We start from the raw sequence: 20,296 nt of genomic DNA on the forward strand, positions 1-20,296 counted from the left end.
TTGAAGGGTTTTATCCTGTATTTCTAGTTTAATGTCTTCTATAACATCAGTGACCACCACTCCTACCTTGAAGCAAGTTTCAGGTAATACTGGTTGAATTTCTTGGGGCGAACTCTCCTTCTCTTCAACAGTTCCCAATCGTGACAATGCATCTGCTTTTAAGTTCTCTCTTCCCGGACGATAAGTAATTACAAAATTGTAATCATTAAAAAACATTGTCCATCTAAGCTGTCTAGCTGTGAGAGCTTTTACAGAGCGTAAAAATTGTAAATTCCTGTGGTCAGTATAAATGGTTATTGGATGTCTCGCCCCTAACAAGTAATGGCGCCATTCTTCGAAGACTGCTTTTATGGCTAACAATTCCTTGTCAGCTATGGCGTAATTTTGTTCGGTAAGGGTTAGCTTTCTAGAGTAGTATGCGATCGGGTGCATTTGACCAGTGTCTTTGTGCCTTTGCGATAAAATGCCCCCTATAGCAAACTGTGAAGCATCGGCCTCGACAATAAATGGATTTGAGGGATCAGGGTGCATTAACACAGGAGCTGAAGTGAACTGATTTTTTAGATTTTGAAAAGCTTCTTCAGCCTCAGTATTCCAATCAAATTTTGTGTTCTTCCTCAGTAACTTAGTAATTGGGGTCACAAATTGTGAAAAATTACGTATGAAACGTCTATAAAAGTTTGCGAACCCCAAGAAGCTTTGTACCTGTTTAACTGAAGAAGGGCTGGTCCAATCTAGAACTGCCTGAATCTTCTTAGGATCCATTTCAATACCATCAGGGCTCAGGACATATCCCAAGAAATCCACTTTGGTGGTGTGGAAGACGCTTTTTTCCAGTTTTATGTACAAGGAGTTATCAAGTAGTTTTCGGAGAATGGCTCTTACTTGTTGTACATGTTCTATGGTGTTTTTAGAATAGATGAGTATGTCATCTATGTACACAATGCAACAGATGTCCAAAAATTCCCTCAGAACTTCATTTATGAAAAACTGAAAAGCTGCGGGAGCATTACACAGTCCGAATGGCATGACTTGGTACTCGTATAAACCAAATTTAGTACGAAATGCTGTCTTCCATTCGTCGCCACTGCGGACTCTAACCAAATGATAAGCTCCCCGCAAATCTAACTTAGTGTATATTTTAGCATCTTTTAATTGATCCAGAAGTGTCGGAATCAGAGGGAGAGGGTATCTGTTTTTGATGGTGACATTGTTTAGGGCCCTATAGTCGATGCATGTTCTCAACTCTCCCCCCTTTTTCGGAATAAAAAAGAGGGGGGAGGATACAGGAGATTTCGAATGTCGGATAAACCCATTGGCCAGATATTCGTCCAAATATTCTCTCAAGTGCTCGTTCTCTTTTTCGGTTAGTGCATAAATTCTACTACACGGCAATGTAGCCCCCGGTACCAAATCTATCCGGCAATCGAAATCCCGGTGAGGGGGTAGAGTGTTAGCCTTCTTCTTGTCGAATACGTCATGGAGATCAGAATATTCTTCTGGGATCCCTTCCAATAAGAGTATACTCTTTGTAGTCAAAGGAAAATTATTTCCCAGAATTATCACTTGGGAGTCTGATGCGGTTAAACAGGAAGATACACAATGTTCCGAGTCAAATAACAAAGTTCTTTCTACCCAATCTATTTTAGGGTTATGTTTGACTAACCAAGGTATCCCTAAAATCAGGCGAAACTGAGGAGCATCTATGACGTCAAATGTGATGTTTTCCTTATGTTTTTGTAAACAAGTCATTGATAGTACTTCTGTGTGAAATTGAATTAGTCCTGATGATAATTCCTTACCATCTACAGCCTTAACCACTTCAGGATGTTGTTTGGCTTTAGTTTTGAACTCTAACTTCTGCAGAAACTTAGTATCTATGAAGTTGCCTGTAGCTCCCGAATCAATCAAAGCATCAACTGTCCATTCCTTCCCTTTGTCAGTTTCAGATTGTAGGGTGACTGTAATACTAAGATGATGGGAAGTAAACTCAGGAGTTGTGGAGGCCAAGCTAGATACCTCACTCGACAATCTGACCTCTTGATTAGTCGAGCCGGTTAGTTTTCCGACTGTTGTACTAAAGCCACCTCCGAATTCTTGCTTTTAGGTTTATTTGGGCGTACTGGACATTCTTTAACGAAATGACCAGGTTTGCCACAATATAAACACTGATTCATTTTTCTTCTTTTGTCCTTCTCTTCCTTGCTCAAGGGCCCTTTAATAGTACCTATTTGCATTGGTTCGACTCCTGAATCACCCTTTGATGAACCTTCAGATCTCACAGAGTTGAACCTTTCCTTAAAAGTGAAGACCTTGACTTCTGTTTTACCTTTTTCTCCTCTACGTTCTAAGAGTCTATGATTAAGCTTTACTACTAAATCTATAAAGTCTTCGATGGTGTCTGGTGGATCTAGGATCTGAGTAACCATATCCTTTAACTCATCTCTAAGCCCTTTGTAAAAAAGGGAAACTCTTTTTTCCTCTGGCCAGCGAGCCTCAATGACTAGTCTATTGAACTGAGAAATGTAATGTAACAAGTCCGAAGACCCTTGTTTAAGATGCAATAATTCATGGTCTGCGGACTGGACAAAAACGTGTTTAGCAAATAACTTTTTCATAGTATTCTTAAAGAGTCTAAGGTTATATAACATCGGGTCATCGCGTTCTACAATCGGCACAGACCAAAGGGCTGCATCCCCCCCTAGATATGACAAAATAAAGGCTACCTTAGAGGAATCATCAGGGAAGGCAGCGGGCTTAGCGATGAAATGCAAATGACATTGATTTAAAAAGATCGAAAACTTATTACTATCTCCCAAAAATCGTTCAGGAGGTGCTAAGGGCACTGTAATAGGAGTAACTACCTGAATCTGAGTAGGAGCAGAGGAAGAACTGGGGCCTGAATGTAAGGTCTGAAGTCCTGGCTGAAATGAGGCTGGTTTCAGAACCGGTTTTTGAGTTGAGGGATACCCCCACTGACTAGAAGCAGCTTGCATATTGCTCTGAATGTCTGTGATATCTCTACGGAGGGCAGCGTTGTCGGCTTGAATAGCCGTTAACACATTTGCAATATCTTGCAAAGAACTTGTGATAGAAGGATCCATAACGTCTGGGCGAAAATATCGTCGTGGGCTTTGCCTTCTGACAAGATTACAAGCAGCCTTACCTGTAGGATGCCTGTAGATGATTTCGCAGAGACGTTATGGACCAACTTCCCCAAATTCTAGGCAACACCTAGTGACTGTAAATTCACACAAAGGTAATTAAATAGAAATCAGGGAGGTAGGCCGGATCGTGGACGCTACCTGCTTCCTTGATTGTCGACCTGCGAAGCAATAAGGAGAACTTTTGTAATTACTGATTACTACTCAATCTGTCTAGTCCTAACTGGTTTCTATGAGTGACTATGGGCCTTAACGAGTCCTACCTGCGACTGGTTAAGATTTGGCGTCGCGTCCGTGTTGTCGTCGTGAAGGGAGGGTTAGGCAAGATGTCGAGATGTGTAGAAGATGACTTGTTCTGCGTTAGTTCTCTGTAAGGGGAATATTCAAAAGGGAATGATGAGTTACTGCTTTACTATAATGTTTGCATTCTTCATACGTCCCTTCAAACTCTCTTTAACTTACTCTGAATTAACACCATGCTGTTCTTCACCTTCACTTCACTAATAAGAATCAAATTAAAACAAAAGACAAGAAAATGGCAAGCAAACTTAAGTATAAAACATCATCAACATTCTCTCTTTGATAATTCTCAAAGTCTCTATTACTTTTCCAAAGTCCTGGTAATTGTTCTTATCCTCGGGATTTCTATAAGTTCTAAGTCTTTCCAGGTAAGTCTTTAGCTTTTTCTGGATGCTTGCTTGCGTGGGGCGCCAATAATCCAAACAGAAAGAAAAGACGGTAACTTAGCTTTAAATGTTATCTTCTTTCTTCCAGGTGCTGTGCGCGGTGAAAGAAGACCTTCAAAAAGACAGCAGACCTTCAAGCTGAACGCTGTCCTATCCGGAATGCAGGCCGTCGTGGAGGGAGCCAAGGAACATCCTTCGGTGAAGCATGGAGACTGAAGGCAAAGCGTCAGTTTGCGCTGGGTGTGGCCTTTTATAGGGGAACCACACCCAGCCACACCCAACGAAGGTTGACGCATCGCGCGCCAAATCCATGCGTGCCGTTTTTCAGCGTGCGCGCTGAAAACGGCAGCTCCACTCTCAGCTCTCTGTTCCTCCTGCGAGGCGAGTTCAAAACCCTTCCTGCAAAGATATCTACAATACCCTGGCAATCACGCTTCAATACGAGTATTAGGCTTACAACAAGAAACTCGTGCCATGAATCCAACAACCCTTGGTAAAGACAAATAACATTACAGTTAAATACACGAAAGAAAGACCTGAAATAAAGTATAATCAGTTCCTAAGTTCTTGCACAATCACACATTTACACATTGGCGTGCTGGCTGCACGGGACAGGGGTGGGTTTCAAGAATGGGAAGTCTACATTTGTATGTGTGTGCGTGTATGTTCAGGTGAGGGGGGTGTGCATGTATGTTCAGGTGATGTATGTTCAGATGAGGGGGGTGGAATCATGACAATCTTGTTCCTGTCTATGCAGTGGGTGAATCGTAGATTTTTGTCACGGTTGTTCAGCCAAGTTATGAATTCCATAAGGGTTTCTTCTGAGCCTTGCCAAATGGAGAAGACGTCATCTATGTATCGTCGCCAAAATTTTATGTGGCTGCCAAATGGGTTATCCTCTGCCAGGATGTATTTCAGTTCGAAGTCATATACGTAGAGCCCAGCCACACTAGGGGCAAAAACACTGCCCATAGATGTGCCCCCTACTTGTAGGTACAGGGTGCCCTCATATTCAAAGTAGTTCCTTTTAAGGGCCAGGGTGGCACATTGCATGACGAACTGTTTGGGTGTGTGGTAGTTCCAGGTGGTGTTTTCCAGGGTTCTCTCTAACACATTGATGGTGGCGTCTTGTGGAATGTTCGTGTAAAGGCTTTCGATGTCAAAGCTGAGGAGAATATAGTCTGGTTCCATTTTGATGTCCTCCAGCATTCTCAGTAGGCTTTTGGTGTCACGTAGGTACGTGGATGTTCCCTGTACAACAGGTTTCAGAAAAAAGTCACTGAATCTTGATAATGGTTCAAGAAGTGAGCCGATGCCTGAGACTATGGGTCTGCCTGGTGGGGGGATCTTGCCCTTGTGCATTTTAGGCACCACATAGAAGTAGGGAATCTTATTGTCGGTTTTGCTCAGATAGTCTGCTTCTTGTTTTGAGATGTTACCTCGGGCTTCAGCTGTCTCCACCATGTTGGTGATTTCAATTCTCAGATCTTCAGTTGGATCTTTGGGTAGTATTTTATAGTTTTTAGTGTCGCCTAGTAGGCGTCTGCATTCTGCATCGTAATCATCCTTATTCATCACTACAAGTCCTCCGCCTTTATCTGCCGGTTTTATGATTATGGTTTCATCATTCTTCAGGTCAGATATGGCTTTATTTTCAGCTCTGGTGTTGTTATGGAACTGGCCTTTTGCCTCCAATTTTTCCACATCATTAAATACTGCCTGTTCAAAAGTGTTAATCTCGACTGGAACCGAGTGTGGTGGAGGTATAAAGGTTGACCGTAACCTGAGACCTGTTTCATTGGGGGTGTCTGTCGGGTCATCACTTGTGTTATCATTGGTAGGGTTCTTTTCAAAAAAGGCTTTCAATTTAAGTTTACGAAAAAAGGAAGCCAACTCGCAATGTAACTTGAACTTATCTAGGGGTGCAGTTGGTACAAACCCTAGTCCCTTGTTAAGCACGTTTGATTCCGTGATGGTTAGTGTGCGTGATGATAAGTTCGTGACTAGCTCCTCGCATTGCTGGGGCCGGCCTTGTTCGCTCCTGATTTGCTCCTGGTGATGCTGCCCGTGTTGTCCTCTTCCTCCCAGTGGACATTGTTTCCTCTTCTGTTGCGTCCCCTTCCGCGCCTGCCTCTGTTGTGAAAAGGAGGACGGAATTGATTCTGTGGAAAGGGGAATTGCTGGAAGGGCGGTTGCCATCCGTACATTTGGAAATGTGGTGGTATTTGGTATGGGTTAGGTGGAGGTTGCTGGTAGGGGTTCTGGAGGGGATGGTTGTATTGGGGCCATTGGTTGTTCCCTCTGTATCCACCTCTCTGTCCTCTTCTCGGGGTCCCATTACTGGATCCAGTGCTGCTATTTGAGCTGGAGGTGTTACTCGCGGCATCAGAGTCTTGATCTTGTGGGCCCGATATTTTATAGTCCGGGTCTGAATAGGGATAGACCTTCACAAAAGAAAATTTTTTCAGATCTTTTTCGAATTTCAATGTTTTTTGTTGTAGTAGGTTGTCTTTGTATTCATTAATTTCCTTGTTTAGGTCGTCCAATTTTTGCTTGTAGCCTTTGATGCTCGCTTTTATTTGAGTTTCTGTTATTTGAATCTCTATCTGGATTTTCTCAGACAGACGTATGGCAGTTTTTAGGATCAATATTATCCAGTCATGCGTGCAGTGCCACGCAATTAGGGCCCAATCTTTTCTAAATTCTGGATCATCCAAAAAGATGCGTGGTGCGTTGGTAACCAGTAGGCCCTTAGGAGCTATGTTATTGGTAACATATTTTTTCATGATTGTACCGTGTAATATGGTTCTGATCCGGTTCCGCTTCATTTCTGACAGTTTTTCCCACTCAGATGTTTGAGAGATGGTGTCGCTGATGTTGGCGTCCGCAAAAACATTTAAGTCACTCATGATTGAGTCTATTTCTTCCGTAGAATAAGTTAAGCCTGTATTCTCTGCCATGTTGTCTGTATACGTACTCCGTTGTGCCAATGTCAGTGTGATTGACTCTCACAGCTGTGCGCTGCCAAGAATTTGAAATCAAAGGAGAGAGCAAGGGATATTGTCACTAGGAAGTGACAAGAGATACCTCCTATTCCCCTGATAGGAATATTTATGCAAACAAAAAGAAGGAGTATCCCCAACGTCAGGTTTTTGAGGAAAAAACTTTCGGAGGGTGAGTTGTTTGGCAAAAAAAGGAAAAAAGTCAACCTTTTTGATAGGAAACCCCTCACTCACCACCTAGTGGTGACTTGCTTCATCATCGGGGTCCACCCTGGTGACCTAGCGTCACCAGGATGTGCTTCGACACCTGGGTTACAGTGGAGCAGGTTGTGACTGTCTGTGCAAAAAAAGGTGTTAAAAATTGTCCCGGTTTAACTTAAAATCAATCTTTATTATAAAGTAATCAGAACAATGTTAAAAAATTACTAGCGAGATACTCCTTGGTGAGTTACGGCCAAGGTATCTCTATATGTGTCTGAGTGGTTTGGTCGACATGTTTCTACCATCAGGGCAGTAGCCCGGTATTCTTCAGGACCAAAAACAGGTGGATGGGAGGTGTCTGCCCCCTAAAAGGTACACCCTCTCCTGATCCCCTGTGAACCAACTGGGAAAATTTACCAGTGGTGAATGTGCTCTTTTAAAATAAAGAGAGCTGGTTGCAAAAAAGGAGAAGAAAAAGAGACCTGTAGGGAAAAGCAAAAGAGTACTGATTTCAGTAGAATTTCTATACTTTCCTGTAACGTCGTGAAGTGTCTCTGTGATATGATTAATCATGCCAGGGGACGTGCCCTCCGAGTGATCAAGTATTGTGTTCAATACGGGTGATTTGGCAGGGGAGTATTCTCCGAGCGTTCACTCTTATCAATAGGTGCTCGTGTTTGTCATGCAGTACATAATAGTTGCCTTCATAGAGATATATACGGGCATGCACTTCATTTCAAATGCATACACACTCGATTTGTCATTCGTCTCATTCAGCCATCTAATGTCTATTGTGCCCAGTGAGTTTCTGCGGGCGTTTCTAGGTAGGTGTGGCAGGTAGTGGCGTGTCCTCGTATGTACATTAATACTAGGTAGTGCCAGGAGTTATACTAAGTCGTGCCAGTAATTTGTACCTAATTACAAACAAAACACACAAACATATAACATGTAGGAGTGCGCGTAGATTCCATGGTTCAAACACAGGGCTTACTTGTTATAAGCCTCTAGATTACTTCAACGGGCAGGGGGTAGGTTCTTCTAACCGCCAAACTTATTTCTAAAATGGCGCGAAAGATAATAGTGGAGTGAGTGGATCGAGCGAGGAGCCCGGTAGGGATCGAAATGGTTCTAGATCATCGATTCCATTTCTGTAGGAAATGCGAGGTGCATTCTACTTACAGTTTGCGGGAGATTTAAACGGCCATTCACCTACTCCTATCCTCCTCTGCTCGGCTAGTGGTGCCGTGCGGGAGTTCTTCCGTTAAATGAGAAAATCTCTTCCGGGAAGGGCGGGGTGCCGTGCTTGGAGTGATGAATAAGGATGATTACGATGCAGAATGCAGACGCCTACTAGGCGACACTAAAAACTATAAAATACTACCCAAAGATCCAACTGAAGATCTGAGAATTGAAATCACCAACATGGTGGAGACAGCTGAAGCCCGAGGTAACATCTCAAAACAAGAAGCAGACTATCTGAGCAAAACCGACAATAAGATTCCCTACTTCTATGTGGTGCCTAAAATGCACAAGGGCAAGATCCCCCCACCAGGCAGACCCATAGTCTCAGGCATCGGCTCACTTCTTGAACCATTATCAAGATTCAGTGACTTTTTTCTGAAACCTGTTGTACAGGGAACATCCACGTACCTACGTGACACCAAAAGCCTACTGAGAATGCTGGAGGACATCAAAATGGAACCAGACTATATTCTCCTCAGCTTTGACATCGAAAGCCTTTACACGAACATTCCACAAGACGCCACCATCAATGTGTTAGAGAGAACCCTGGAAAACACCACCTGGAACTACCACACACCCAAACAGTTCGTCATGCAATGTGCCACCCTGGCCCTTAAAAGGAACTACTTTGAATATGAGGGCACCCTGTACCTACAAGTAGGGGGCACATCTATGGGCAGTGTTTTTGCCCCTAGTGTGGCTGGGCTCTACGTATATGACTTCGAACTGAAATACATCCTGGCAGAGGATAACCCATTTGGCAGCCACATAAAATTTTGGCGACGATACATAGATGACGTCTTCTCCATTTGGCAAGGCTCAGAAGAAACCCTTATGGAATTCATAACTTGGCTGAACAACCGTGACAAAAATCTACGATTCACCCACTGCATAGACAGGAACAAGATGGTCTTCTTGGACATCGAAATTCAAAAGGAAAATGAGAATCTAATTACTAAAACGCATTTCAAACCAACGGCTAAGAACAACTTGCTTAGATACGAGAGTTTTCATCCTCGCCCCCTACGGGAAAACCTTCCCTACGGACAGTATCTCCGCCTCAGAAGGAATTGCAGTAAATTATCTGATTACAAGAGCCAGGCAGATGACCTAACACAAAAACTTTCCTCACGTGGCTATCCAAAGAAAATTACTAACAAATGCCAGAAGAGAGCTCGTAACCAGCCACGACAAGCTCTATTCGAAGACACAACCAAAAACGAAATTGAGGTTCCACTAGCCTGTGTCACGACATACAATGCTATATCCAATCAGGTGAGCAAAAGCATAAAGAAACACTGGTCCATACTCCATACAGGTAAATACAAATGGGAAAAACCTCTGTTTTCTTACAAAAAGGCACGGAGTCTAAAAGACACTCTGGTGAATACTAGACCAAAACCCACCTTAACCATTACTAACCCCACAATCACGGAAGTATGGGGGCTCCCACGTGTCACAGGACATTCCAGATGTGGGGATTGTAGTGTCTGCCATTTGACCACCAACACCAAAACACTGAACCTTGAGGAAGGCAAAACTTGGGAACAGAGGGCACACACAAACTGCAATAGTCAAAATGTTGTATACTTGATCAAATGTTCCTGTGATATACCATACATTGGAATGACCACACGCAAAGTGAAACAACGGATATCTGAACACCGTAGCACAATTAGGTGCAAGAAAAACAACACAAGACTCACGGAGCATTTTTTGACAATGGGACACACCCCAAACGACATGAGGTGGACTGTGATTGAACAAATACAGCAGGGTCCCAACATACAGTCACGCCTCTATGAGAAAGAACAGAGGTGGATTTATAGACTTTCTACGCACCAAGTTGGACTCAATGATAATATTCCATGGGCCAGTGTGCTCAAATGAACCTTGTTCCTGCATCACACGATGAAAACAAGCACAACTGTAGTTGTGTTCCTATATCTAACTCCACCCACCACTAATGGGGCCATTTCATCCCGTCTTTCCAAAGTACAGCTGAGATCCTACGCACTTGTCCCTTGAGATAAATGTAATATGACGTCCACATTAAAAAATCTGCATAATTTTAGGTGGTTTCCCACATCTAGTTCCACCCGCTATTAGCGCCCCCTTCTTCATGCGCTCTACACTATTTAAGCGCCTTTTACTTACAACCTACGCGTTTACCGCGTCACTAGGTCCTGGGCTTTATTTCGAGACACTAATGCCCATCAAACTACAGTATCCAAAGCGCCTTTTATTTACAACATACGCGTTTACCGCGTGACAATGGTCCTGGGTTTGACATCAGGACGCCAATGCCCATCAAATTGACGTATCCCATAATCCAAATCACCTAAACCATCCCGATCGTTGCTCAGCAACCGGGACGCGCTTTGTTTACCAAAACACGCGTATTCCGCGTCATCAGGTCCCGCCCCGTAACTCCTCCCCCTCCGGCGCACGGCACCCCGCCCTTCCCGGAAGAGATTTTCTCATTTAACGGAAGAACTCCCGCACGGCACCACTAGCCGAGCAGAGGAGGATAGGAGTAGGTGAATGGCCGTTTAAATCTCCCGCAAACTGTAAGTAGAATGCACCTCGCATTTCCTACAGAAATGGAATCGATGATCTAGAACCATTTCGATCCCTACCGGGCTCCTCGCTCGATCCACTCACTCCACTATTATCTTTCGCGCCATTTTAGAAATAAGTTTGGCGGTTAGAAGAACCTACCCCCTGCCCGTTGAAGTAATCTAGAGGCTTATAACAAGTAAGCCCTGTGTTTGAACCATGGAATCTACGCGCACTCCTACATGTTATATGTTTGTGTGTTTTGTTTGTAATTAGGTACAAATTACTGGCACGACTTAGTATAACTCCTGGCACTACCTAGTATTAATGTACATACGAGGACACGCCACTACCTGCCACACCTACCTAGAAACGCCCGCAGAAACTCACTGGGCACAATAGACATTAGATGGCTGAATGAGACGAATGACAAATCGAGTGTGTATGCATTTGAAATGAAGTGCATGCCCGTATATATCTCTATGAAGGCAACTATTATGTACTGCATGACAAACACGAGCACCTATTGATAAGAGTGAACGCTCGGAGAATACTCCCCTGCCAAATCACCCGTATTGAACACAATACTTGATCACTCGGAGGGCACGTCCCCTGGCATGATTAATCATATCACAGAGACACTTCACGACGTTACAGGAAAGTATAGAAATTCTACTGAAATCAGTACTCTTTTGCTTTTCCCTACAGGTCTCTTTTTCTTCTCCTTTTTTTGCAACCAGCTCTCTTTATTTTAAAAGAGCACATTCACCACTGGTAAATTTTCCCAGTTGGTTCACAGGGGATCAGGAGAGGGTGTACCTTTTAGGGGGCAGACACCTCCCATCCACCTGTTTTTGGTCCTGAAGAATACCGGGCTACTGCCCTGATGGTAGAAACATGTCGACCAAACCACTCAGACACATATAGAGATACCTTGGCCGTAACTCACCAAGGAGTATCTCGCTAGTAATTTTTTAACATTGTTCTGATTACTTTATAATAAAGATTGATTTTAAGTTAAACCGGGACAATTTTTAACACCTTTTTTTGCACAGACAGTCACAACCTGCTCCACTGTAACCCAGGTGTCGAAGCACATCCTGGTGACGCTAGGTCACCAGGGTGGACCCCGATGATGAAGCAAGTCACCACTAGGTGGTGAGTGAGGGGTTTCCTATCAAAAAGGTTGACTTTTTTCCTTTTTTTGCCAAACAACTCACCCTCCCAAAGTTTTTTCCTCAAAAACCTGACGTTGGGGATACTCCTTCTTTTTGTTTGCATAAATATTCCTATCAGGGGAATAGGAGGTATCTCTTGTCACTTCCTAGTGACAATATCCCTTGCTCTCTCCTTTGATTTCAAAAGCATGTCTGCTGCCCATAGAACAGATTATTTTACTTTCCCATGTTATTGTTCTCTCACTCGACTGAAGTGCATGGAGCACATGGTACTTATATGCCTTAGGTTCCTACCAGCTCAACCAGGTCTTGTTCAGATATTCATTTTCTTCCCACCGAGTAGAATTAGAAATCGAGAGCTGAATTAATGAAAAACACATTGGGACTATTCACAAAGGGATTTTGGAGTAAATAAGGTAGTACTGTTGTAGATAATGTTACTTGCCTTTGGGGCACAAATCATTGTATAAGGGAATAAAATGGCAAAACTTCACTTGCAGGAATTTGTTCGCTGACACTATGTCCAATGATGACCGCAGATCCTGTCAGATGGGCATATATATTATACAATTGTGTAGACTGCGTAAAAAGAATGCCGACCTGTTGTTTAGTTACGAGCAGCAGTAATACAGCCAACCACCCAAATCACATCTACCAGAACTGGTGAGGGTGACACTCAAATGCCTACACATTCCAACAAGCGCATCAGCACTAGACTAGTTGCAGTGTCTTATGGAGAGCCCTAACCTTATTTTACCATCATTGTAGTAAAGCAAATGTCCCCTTTTCTGATCTGACCATCCAATGCAGATCAAAGACATGTTTAAGTATGAGAAGCATTCAATTCTCAAAGTCAATCTCTGAAATTTTGAAAGGTTAAGAGCAATGCTATGAGAGTGCACTTGCTTTAGCCTGAAATGTACAACAAAAATCACGACTAACTTGATAAATGTATTAATACGACTCAAGAAACTCAAATACAATTCATTTCAGAGTTATAAAGAGTGACAGCACTGAGAAGTGGTTTGGCCCAAAGCAGTATTTTTAAGTGTTATTAATAAAAGTAGCAGGATCCCCAATTTGAGTACTGCAGCAATATATTTTCTTCCCAAGTGTCATGAAAGCATTGTAGGTTGATTATATGTAGTTCAGCAAGTTATGCTATTACAACCAAACAAATAAGGTGGCTCTATCTGTTTTCCCTGAATAGGACAAACTTGCATACAAACTTAAGGGCTAATTATGAGTGGTTAGTAAAATGTTGTCCTGTGCAAAAATCTCTGCTTTCGCACTTGTGGCGTCCTCCCCAGCCAGGGTACTCAGAAATTAATATTCCACGCACAGAGTTTGGATTTGCACCTCTTTATTGCTATGCATGTAATTGTGAACTGAACATTCTAAACATGAACTCTATTCACCACACCTGAACACTTAACGTGAGGGTTCTGTGGAGTCCTTCAGGAACCAAAAGGATCAAATCATCGTTAACTCACAAGACACTTAGGGGGTCATTACGATGGCGGGTGGACCTGAGTCCGTGAGCCATCGGTGTGGTGTTCGGGACCTCCCACCAGACATGCGTCCGTCCCGCAGCATGAATTAGGATGCGACCGCAACCATGGTGGTTGCATTCTTCATATTAACATTGCAGCAGGTGCTGCTAGAATCATGTTAAAATCAATGTTAAAATTGCATGTTTTGCATTTCACTGCACCACATGGCAGGCACCACACGGTGCCTGCCACTTTGTGCCAACTTGCCCCCGACACAAGGGGGACCCACAACAGGCCCTCAAACCCAATCCCCGCTAAACAAACATCCTAATTTGGTGGACGGTGCCTGCTAGGCACCACCACCATCCGCCAGGCAATAGGACCGACTGCCGTTGGCGGTGTAGCGGTGGACGGACTTTGCATCTGCCAGGGTACCCACCGCCATCCTAATTGGGCTGTGGAAAATATCCTGTGCGATGGCGGAAGGACCACCATCCTAATCGACCCCTTAATCTCTTGTCCTTGTTAAATGAAAAATTCTATCTTTTCTGATATATACATATATATATATATACATCACCAATCGTCCTGAGCCACAGAGTATATCCCGTAGACAGATTAGGTACAGACCACAGAAGCGTGATGATTACATTCTCAGTGCTTAATTTCCCCTATAGTCAGTATGACGCGTTTCGGCTGCGATACTGCAGCCTTGATCACATGACCCCCCGGATACAAGTTAGTGCTTAAATAGTGACTTCCTGGCTGAACAGATTGCACGGCGTGTAAAGCTACACAAAATACTTCCGATGTCAGTACTTTATGAAGGATCATTTAAAACTCTGTAACTTGTATATAAATAATTAAAATCCTAAAAATATACATACAGTACGCAAACAAAACTGCAAAAAATGTAAAAAATATAAATATATACGATTTACAAAGCATCATAATAAGTAGGAGTAGTTAAAACTGTTAAAAATACAGCATCAACCAAATACTTCCTACTAACATTTTGGCCAAGTGGCCCCATGTTTGTCATTACATCATATACCAGATCCTGAGCTCTCATGAATAAATTCGAAATTGGCTAGAAATCGGAACAGAATCATAAAGTGCTTGTGCAAAAAAGTAACCTAATGTGCAAAATGGTGCAAAGTGCAAGATATCACGGAGTACTTGATATTAAAATTTCATGTAAAAAATTCCAGGATAAAATAGTCAATAAAACATTAAATAGCGGAAGCTTTGTGATAACAGGCATAATATACTTGAGTCATAACGCAACCCCAACATTTAAATGCAAGTGCATAAGACCCTAAATCACTATTCTTTTTGAATTTAATGTATGGCCACGACAAAAAATATATATAATAATTTATATTGTTCAAGATACAGCTCTGAAATAACCTCTTACTGTGATATAGCATAAGTACGTTGCATACCAGATTGAGGGCAGTTTTCACAAATACCCAAAATGCGATGTGAAGAAAATTATTCATAGTGGCAAGATAGCTAAAAAGCTATTGTCTAATCTCAGACATTACAGAGAAATACTTACACGATTATATAGACTACTGATTGAACTTATACAATACTTGATACATCTTTAACATGACGGTTAATTTAGTTTCCTACTGATGTTTAAAGGACATTATTAAGATCTTCCCCTGTGTTTAACCCCTAAGGGATCCTAGTCTCTAATAAAAGAATGTACTCGGTTTCTAATTGTTTTAGGAGTTTTTCCTTGTTGCCACCCCTCGCACTTTTGGGCACTGAATCAATGATAAAATAGCTCAAGTCCTTCAAATTTTTGTTATGTACCAATTTGAAGTGACGGGCTACAGGATAACTGTCATCAGAGTTAACAATTGCCCTTAAATGCGGCAAAATGCGGTTGAAAGCTTGCAATTTGGTGCTGCATATATATTTCAATTTACATTTACATTCTAATAAGTAAACCGCATAATCTGTGCGGCATGTATATATACATTGAATTTTGATAGGGCTTGGATCAAATGCACTACAAAATTCACTGGTGTTGACACCAAACTTGCAGGCTCTGCAGGAGATGCACTTGGGGAACCCTGTCTTGCTGGATAACCAATTCTTAGAGCTAACCACTTCCGGACTGGATTTCACTAGGGCGTCCCTCATTGAGGGGGCCCTTCTAAAGGTGATTGATGGTTCTTCAGGTAGTAGCTGTACCACAGTGATATCTGTTTTCAATAAAGGCCCATGATTTTTATGACCCCCCTAACTTTCCTATCTTCTGTACTGAAAGTAGTGATGAGTCTCACCTGTTCTTGATTGGTACTGGGAACTGAATTGTCTCTTATCACAACTGTCTTTTTTGATTTTGTGGTGACATTCAAACACTCATCTCTAGTGTGACTGTTGGCTTTACTTCTAGCTAGCTCCAATTCCTTAGGACAGTACCCACGTGCAAGAAATCTTTTATAGGCTTCAGTCTGGCATATCTCTAGGTCAGTTTCAGAACTGCAAATTCTTCGCATTCTCGGAAATTCCCCGTACGGTATGCCTGTATATATATATATATATATATATATAAATATATATATATATATATATATATATATATATATATATATATATATATATACATACTAGCAGCCCGTCCGGACGTTGTCCGGGTATGAATTGCTGCCGGCCAGTAGTATATTGTTTTGTAGGATTTCGATTTCATAGCATTTCTTATCTGTGACAGGCCTGTGAAATGCTGCGATTCACAGTGCACTGCTGATGCACTTAAGATTGCGCGTTCAGTAGTGTGTAAACTCGAGTTTCCCTACTTTATTTTTCCTTGCAATATTATATAGCGCGACCTCGACAACATGGCATGAACACAATCTACATTACAGAAGAACACATTCATTTGTGGTAGGCACTGGGAGACAAAGCTATTTGCCTGGAATCACAGGATGTTGAGCTGATGCTAAGATTCGAACGTAGCTCCCCAGCTCTAAAGTTCGTAATTCTAGAACCTGTGGCGGGAGGTGTGTCTAAAAGTGTATGTCGGTGCTGGCCATCAATGAGAGAGACCTGTGCATTTTTCAAATGGGTGGCGAAAAAATTTGAGTATGTTGCTGGAGATGTGGGCCGCCATGCCACCAATGTACTTACCGGGGGAGGGTAAACGCCCACTATTCCGCAACTTTCTTTCCGCATACCATCACTCCGCATACTTTCATTACGAAAGTACCATGACTCTGCAATGCCATTATAACGCATGGCATTACATTTTTATATGTTTTTACCACGCATACATTTACAAGGAAATTCATGAATGGTAAAAGCATGTTTTTTATTTAATGTTTGGATAAGGTAAGTATGGGTATAGGGGTATTTGTTTTGGGGTACTGAGGTATATGTTTTGGTGTGTTTGGGTATTTTAAGGGTTTAGATATAGTTTTGGGTTATGGGGTACAGGGGTATTTTTAGGGTTTAGGGATAGGTAAGGATTTTGGGGTACAGGGTTTTTTTTTTTTTTTTTTGCGATTTGTAAAGCGCCTGGTGACCCGTAGCCATCCCCGCGCTGTAAATCTGTGGAGACCAAGAGAGGGGGAGAGGGGAAAAACTATTTGGGGAACAGGAAGGTTTTTAGTTTTTTTCGAAAGAGGGCGTGACAGGGTTCCAGACGCAAGCTGCGTGGAAGTGAGTTCCATCCTGCGGAAGCTTTGACCGAGAAGCGTCGGCCACCGGTGCGAGCCTTCCTGAATTTAGGAACAGTGGCCAGATGTTCGCCGTCAGAGCGAAGGGGTCTGGGGGCTTTGTAGGGGATGACCATGTCTTTCAAGGCGGCTGGACCAACACCGTTGATGAGTTTATGGGTGGTGCACAGGGCCTTAAACTCTACTCTCTGGCGAACAGGAAGCCAGTGCAGAGCCTTAAGAGCAGGCCTGGCTGAGGCTCTGGGTGGAAGGTTCATAATGAGCCTTGCCGCCGCATTTTGGGTGCGTTGGAGTTTAGCCAAAGTGAATTCAGGTGCGCCGAGGTAGACGGCGTTGCTATAGTCAAGCCGGGCTAAGATGAGCCCCTGAACCAGTAGTTTCCTGGATAGGGGGGGGAGGAGTGGGAGGATCTTGCGAATAGATCGCAAGAGGCCAAAGCATGTTCCAGCTGTTTTGGCTGCCTGAGTCTTCATGGTGAGGTCAGGTTCCAGCCATACTCCTAATGTTTTAATTTCTTTTTTTGGTGTAGGGATTTCACCAAAGGCGTCCGGCCAGACTGATGATGGGATGGAAGTCCATTTATTGCCCAAGAGCATGATTTCGGTTTTTGCACCATTCAGCTTCAGGGAGGATTCGCACATCCAGGTGTGAATATCCTGGAGACAGTTCAGCAGGCTGTCTGGGTGGTTATCCAGGTGGGAAAGAGAGACGACGAATTGAGTGTCGTCTGCATAATTTACTATTTTTATCCCGTAAGGGGTCACGACATCTTCAAGGGGGGCCATGTAAACATTAAACAGGGTGGGACTAAGCGATGACCCCTGGGGAACACCACTTGTGAATGGTAGTGGGTCTGAACGTGAGTTGCCGTCCCACACCTGAAATGAACGGCCGGATAAGAAGGAGTCAATCCATGCGCGTGCAGTTCCCACAATTCCTGCCCTGGCCAGGCGATGTAGAAGGACACGGTGGTCCACCGTATCAAAGGCGGCACTGAGATCCAGGAGGATCACTGCCACTGATCCTCCTGAATCCAGGATACACCTTGCCTCCTCGATGACGGAGAGGAGGGCAGTGTTCGTGCCATGGCCGGGCCGGAATCCTGTTTGGGATTGACGTAGAAGTTTGTTTACCTCAAGGAATTGGGAAAATTGCGCATTCACTAATTTGTCAGCCATCTTGCTGATACATGGAAGAAGCGAGATGGGCCTGTAGTTGGCCATGTCGTCCGGGTTCAGTTGGGGCTTTTTCAACAGAGCCTTGACAACAGCATTCTTCCAGTTGGGAGGCACCGTGCCTTGGGAGAGAGAGGTATTGATGAGATCCCTGATGGTGGGGGCTATGCTGGGAGACACGGTTTTTAAGAATCTAACCGGGGCCGGGTCAAGGGTGGATCCGCTTTTCATTTTGGCCAGCGTGGAAATTACATCGGTTAGGGAAACTGCTCTAAAAGTGGACAGCCGTGGGCTGTTAGTGCATGCCTCTATATCCGTGTAATTAAGTGGGCTGGTAGTTGGGAGGGAGTCCAGTATCCGCGAGATTTTGGAGTCGAAATAGGTGGCCAGGTCCTTACTTCTATCCGGAGGAGGGGAGTGAGAAGAGGGTGCCATTGGGATATTAAGTAGTTCTTTGACTATAAGGTAAGATTCTTTTGACGAATTAGTGGCATTTTTTATTCTATTGTCATAGAATGCGGCTTTAGCTAGCTTTAGGGCAGATTTGTAGCGTCTTACCGAGCTGTGGTACATGTCCTTATTACTATGGAGCCAGTCCTTTCTCCACAGTCTCTCCGCCTTTTTGCACTCTTTGCGGAGAGCTCTGAGTTCAGTATTGTACCATGGGGCATGGCCCTTTATCCTATTTTTGTTCTCACGTTTTTTTATGGGGATAATACTATTGAGGGAAGAGGAGATCCAATCTCTGAACTGGCTATCAGCGGTGGAAGGATCATCCGTGAGACTGGGGATCGTAGAGTCCAGGGCTTTGGACCAGTCCTCCGCCGAGAGTCTGGCCCACGATCTGTCCCTGGTGTAAGTAGTAGGTTTTTGGGGTTTCCTGAATGCCCCTGGTAGGTGGGTCGTGACCAGGAAATGGTCCGTCCACGGGAGTGGTAGGGAATTTATGAATTGGAGAGAAGGAATGTTAGAAAACACCGGATCAAGCAGGTGCCCTTTCGTATGCGTGGCTCCGGTATTGGCAAGGAGGAGGCCATGGGCCGCCAGGTCGCAGATTAGGTCGGATGCCCCTGTGTCTAGTGGGTCATCGAAGTGTATGTTTAGGTCTCCTGTTATTAAGAAGTTGGATGCCAGGTGGGCCGAGGAGGAGATGGTTTCCAGAAGGGCGGCAGAAAAGGGGCCGAAATGCCCGGGGGGCCGATGCACCAGGAGGCCTGACAGGGAGCTGGTCGGGGATAGCTGGATCGTGAAGAGGCAGCTCTCTGACTCCTGTCTCTGAATCTCGCTGGTTCGACAGGCGAAGTGGTCCCGATAGATGATGGCTAATCCACCTCCTCTACCTAAGGGGCGGGGTTGGGACATGATAAGAAAGCCCGGGGGTAAAGCCAAAACTATGTCCGAGTTAGAATGCCCAGTGATCCACGTTTCGGTAAGGAAAAGTATGTCCAGATCAAGATCGACAATAAGATGATTAATGAGCAGGGCATGCTTGGGAAGCGATCTGCAATTAAGTGTCGATATTTTAAGGCCTGGGGGTGGGACAGAAGGTTTGGGAAGGAGTAGCTTTTCTAGTTTACAGGTATTACAGCTAGTAAAAGGACCATTGGGATCGTGCATTACGTGACATGAGCTGTTTTTAATGGGTCTGAGACTAAGAAGATCTCGATGAGAGTAGCTTACCCTTGTGGCGGTAGGGTCCGGCATAGAGTCTGGCCCTAGGCCCGGTCGTGCGCGGACGGGCGCAGACGGGCTTGCCTTAGGCGCGCCTTCGGCGCGCAAACGGCGCTCCCGCTGCGCTCGTCCGCTGCGCAGGTATGGCCGGCACATTTGAGGGGGAGGGGATGGGCGTGGCCTCGAAGTGAGCGTGTCTACCCTTCGAGCCGCGATGGCGGGTGGAGGGGAGT

This window comes from Lissotriton vulgaris, chromosome 7 (assembly GCF_964263255.1).
Source record: "Lissotriton vulgaris chromosome 7, aLisVul1.2, whole genome shotgun sequence".
Lineage (NCBI taxonomy): Eukaryota > Metazoa > Chordata > Amphibia > Caudata > Salamandridae > Lissotriton > Lissotriton vulgaris.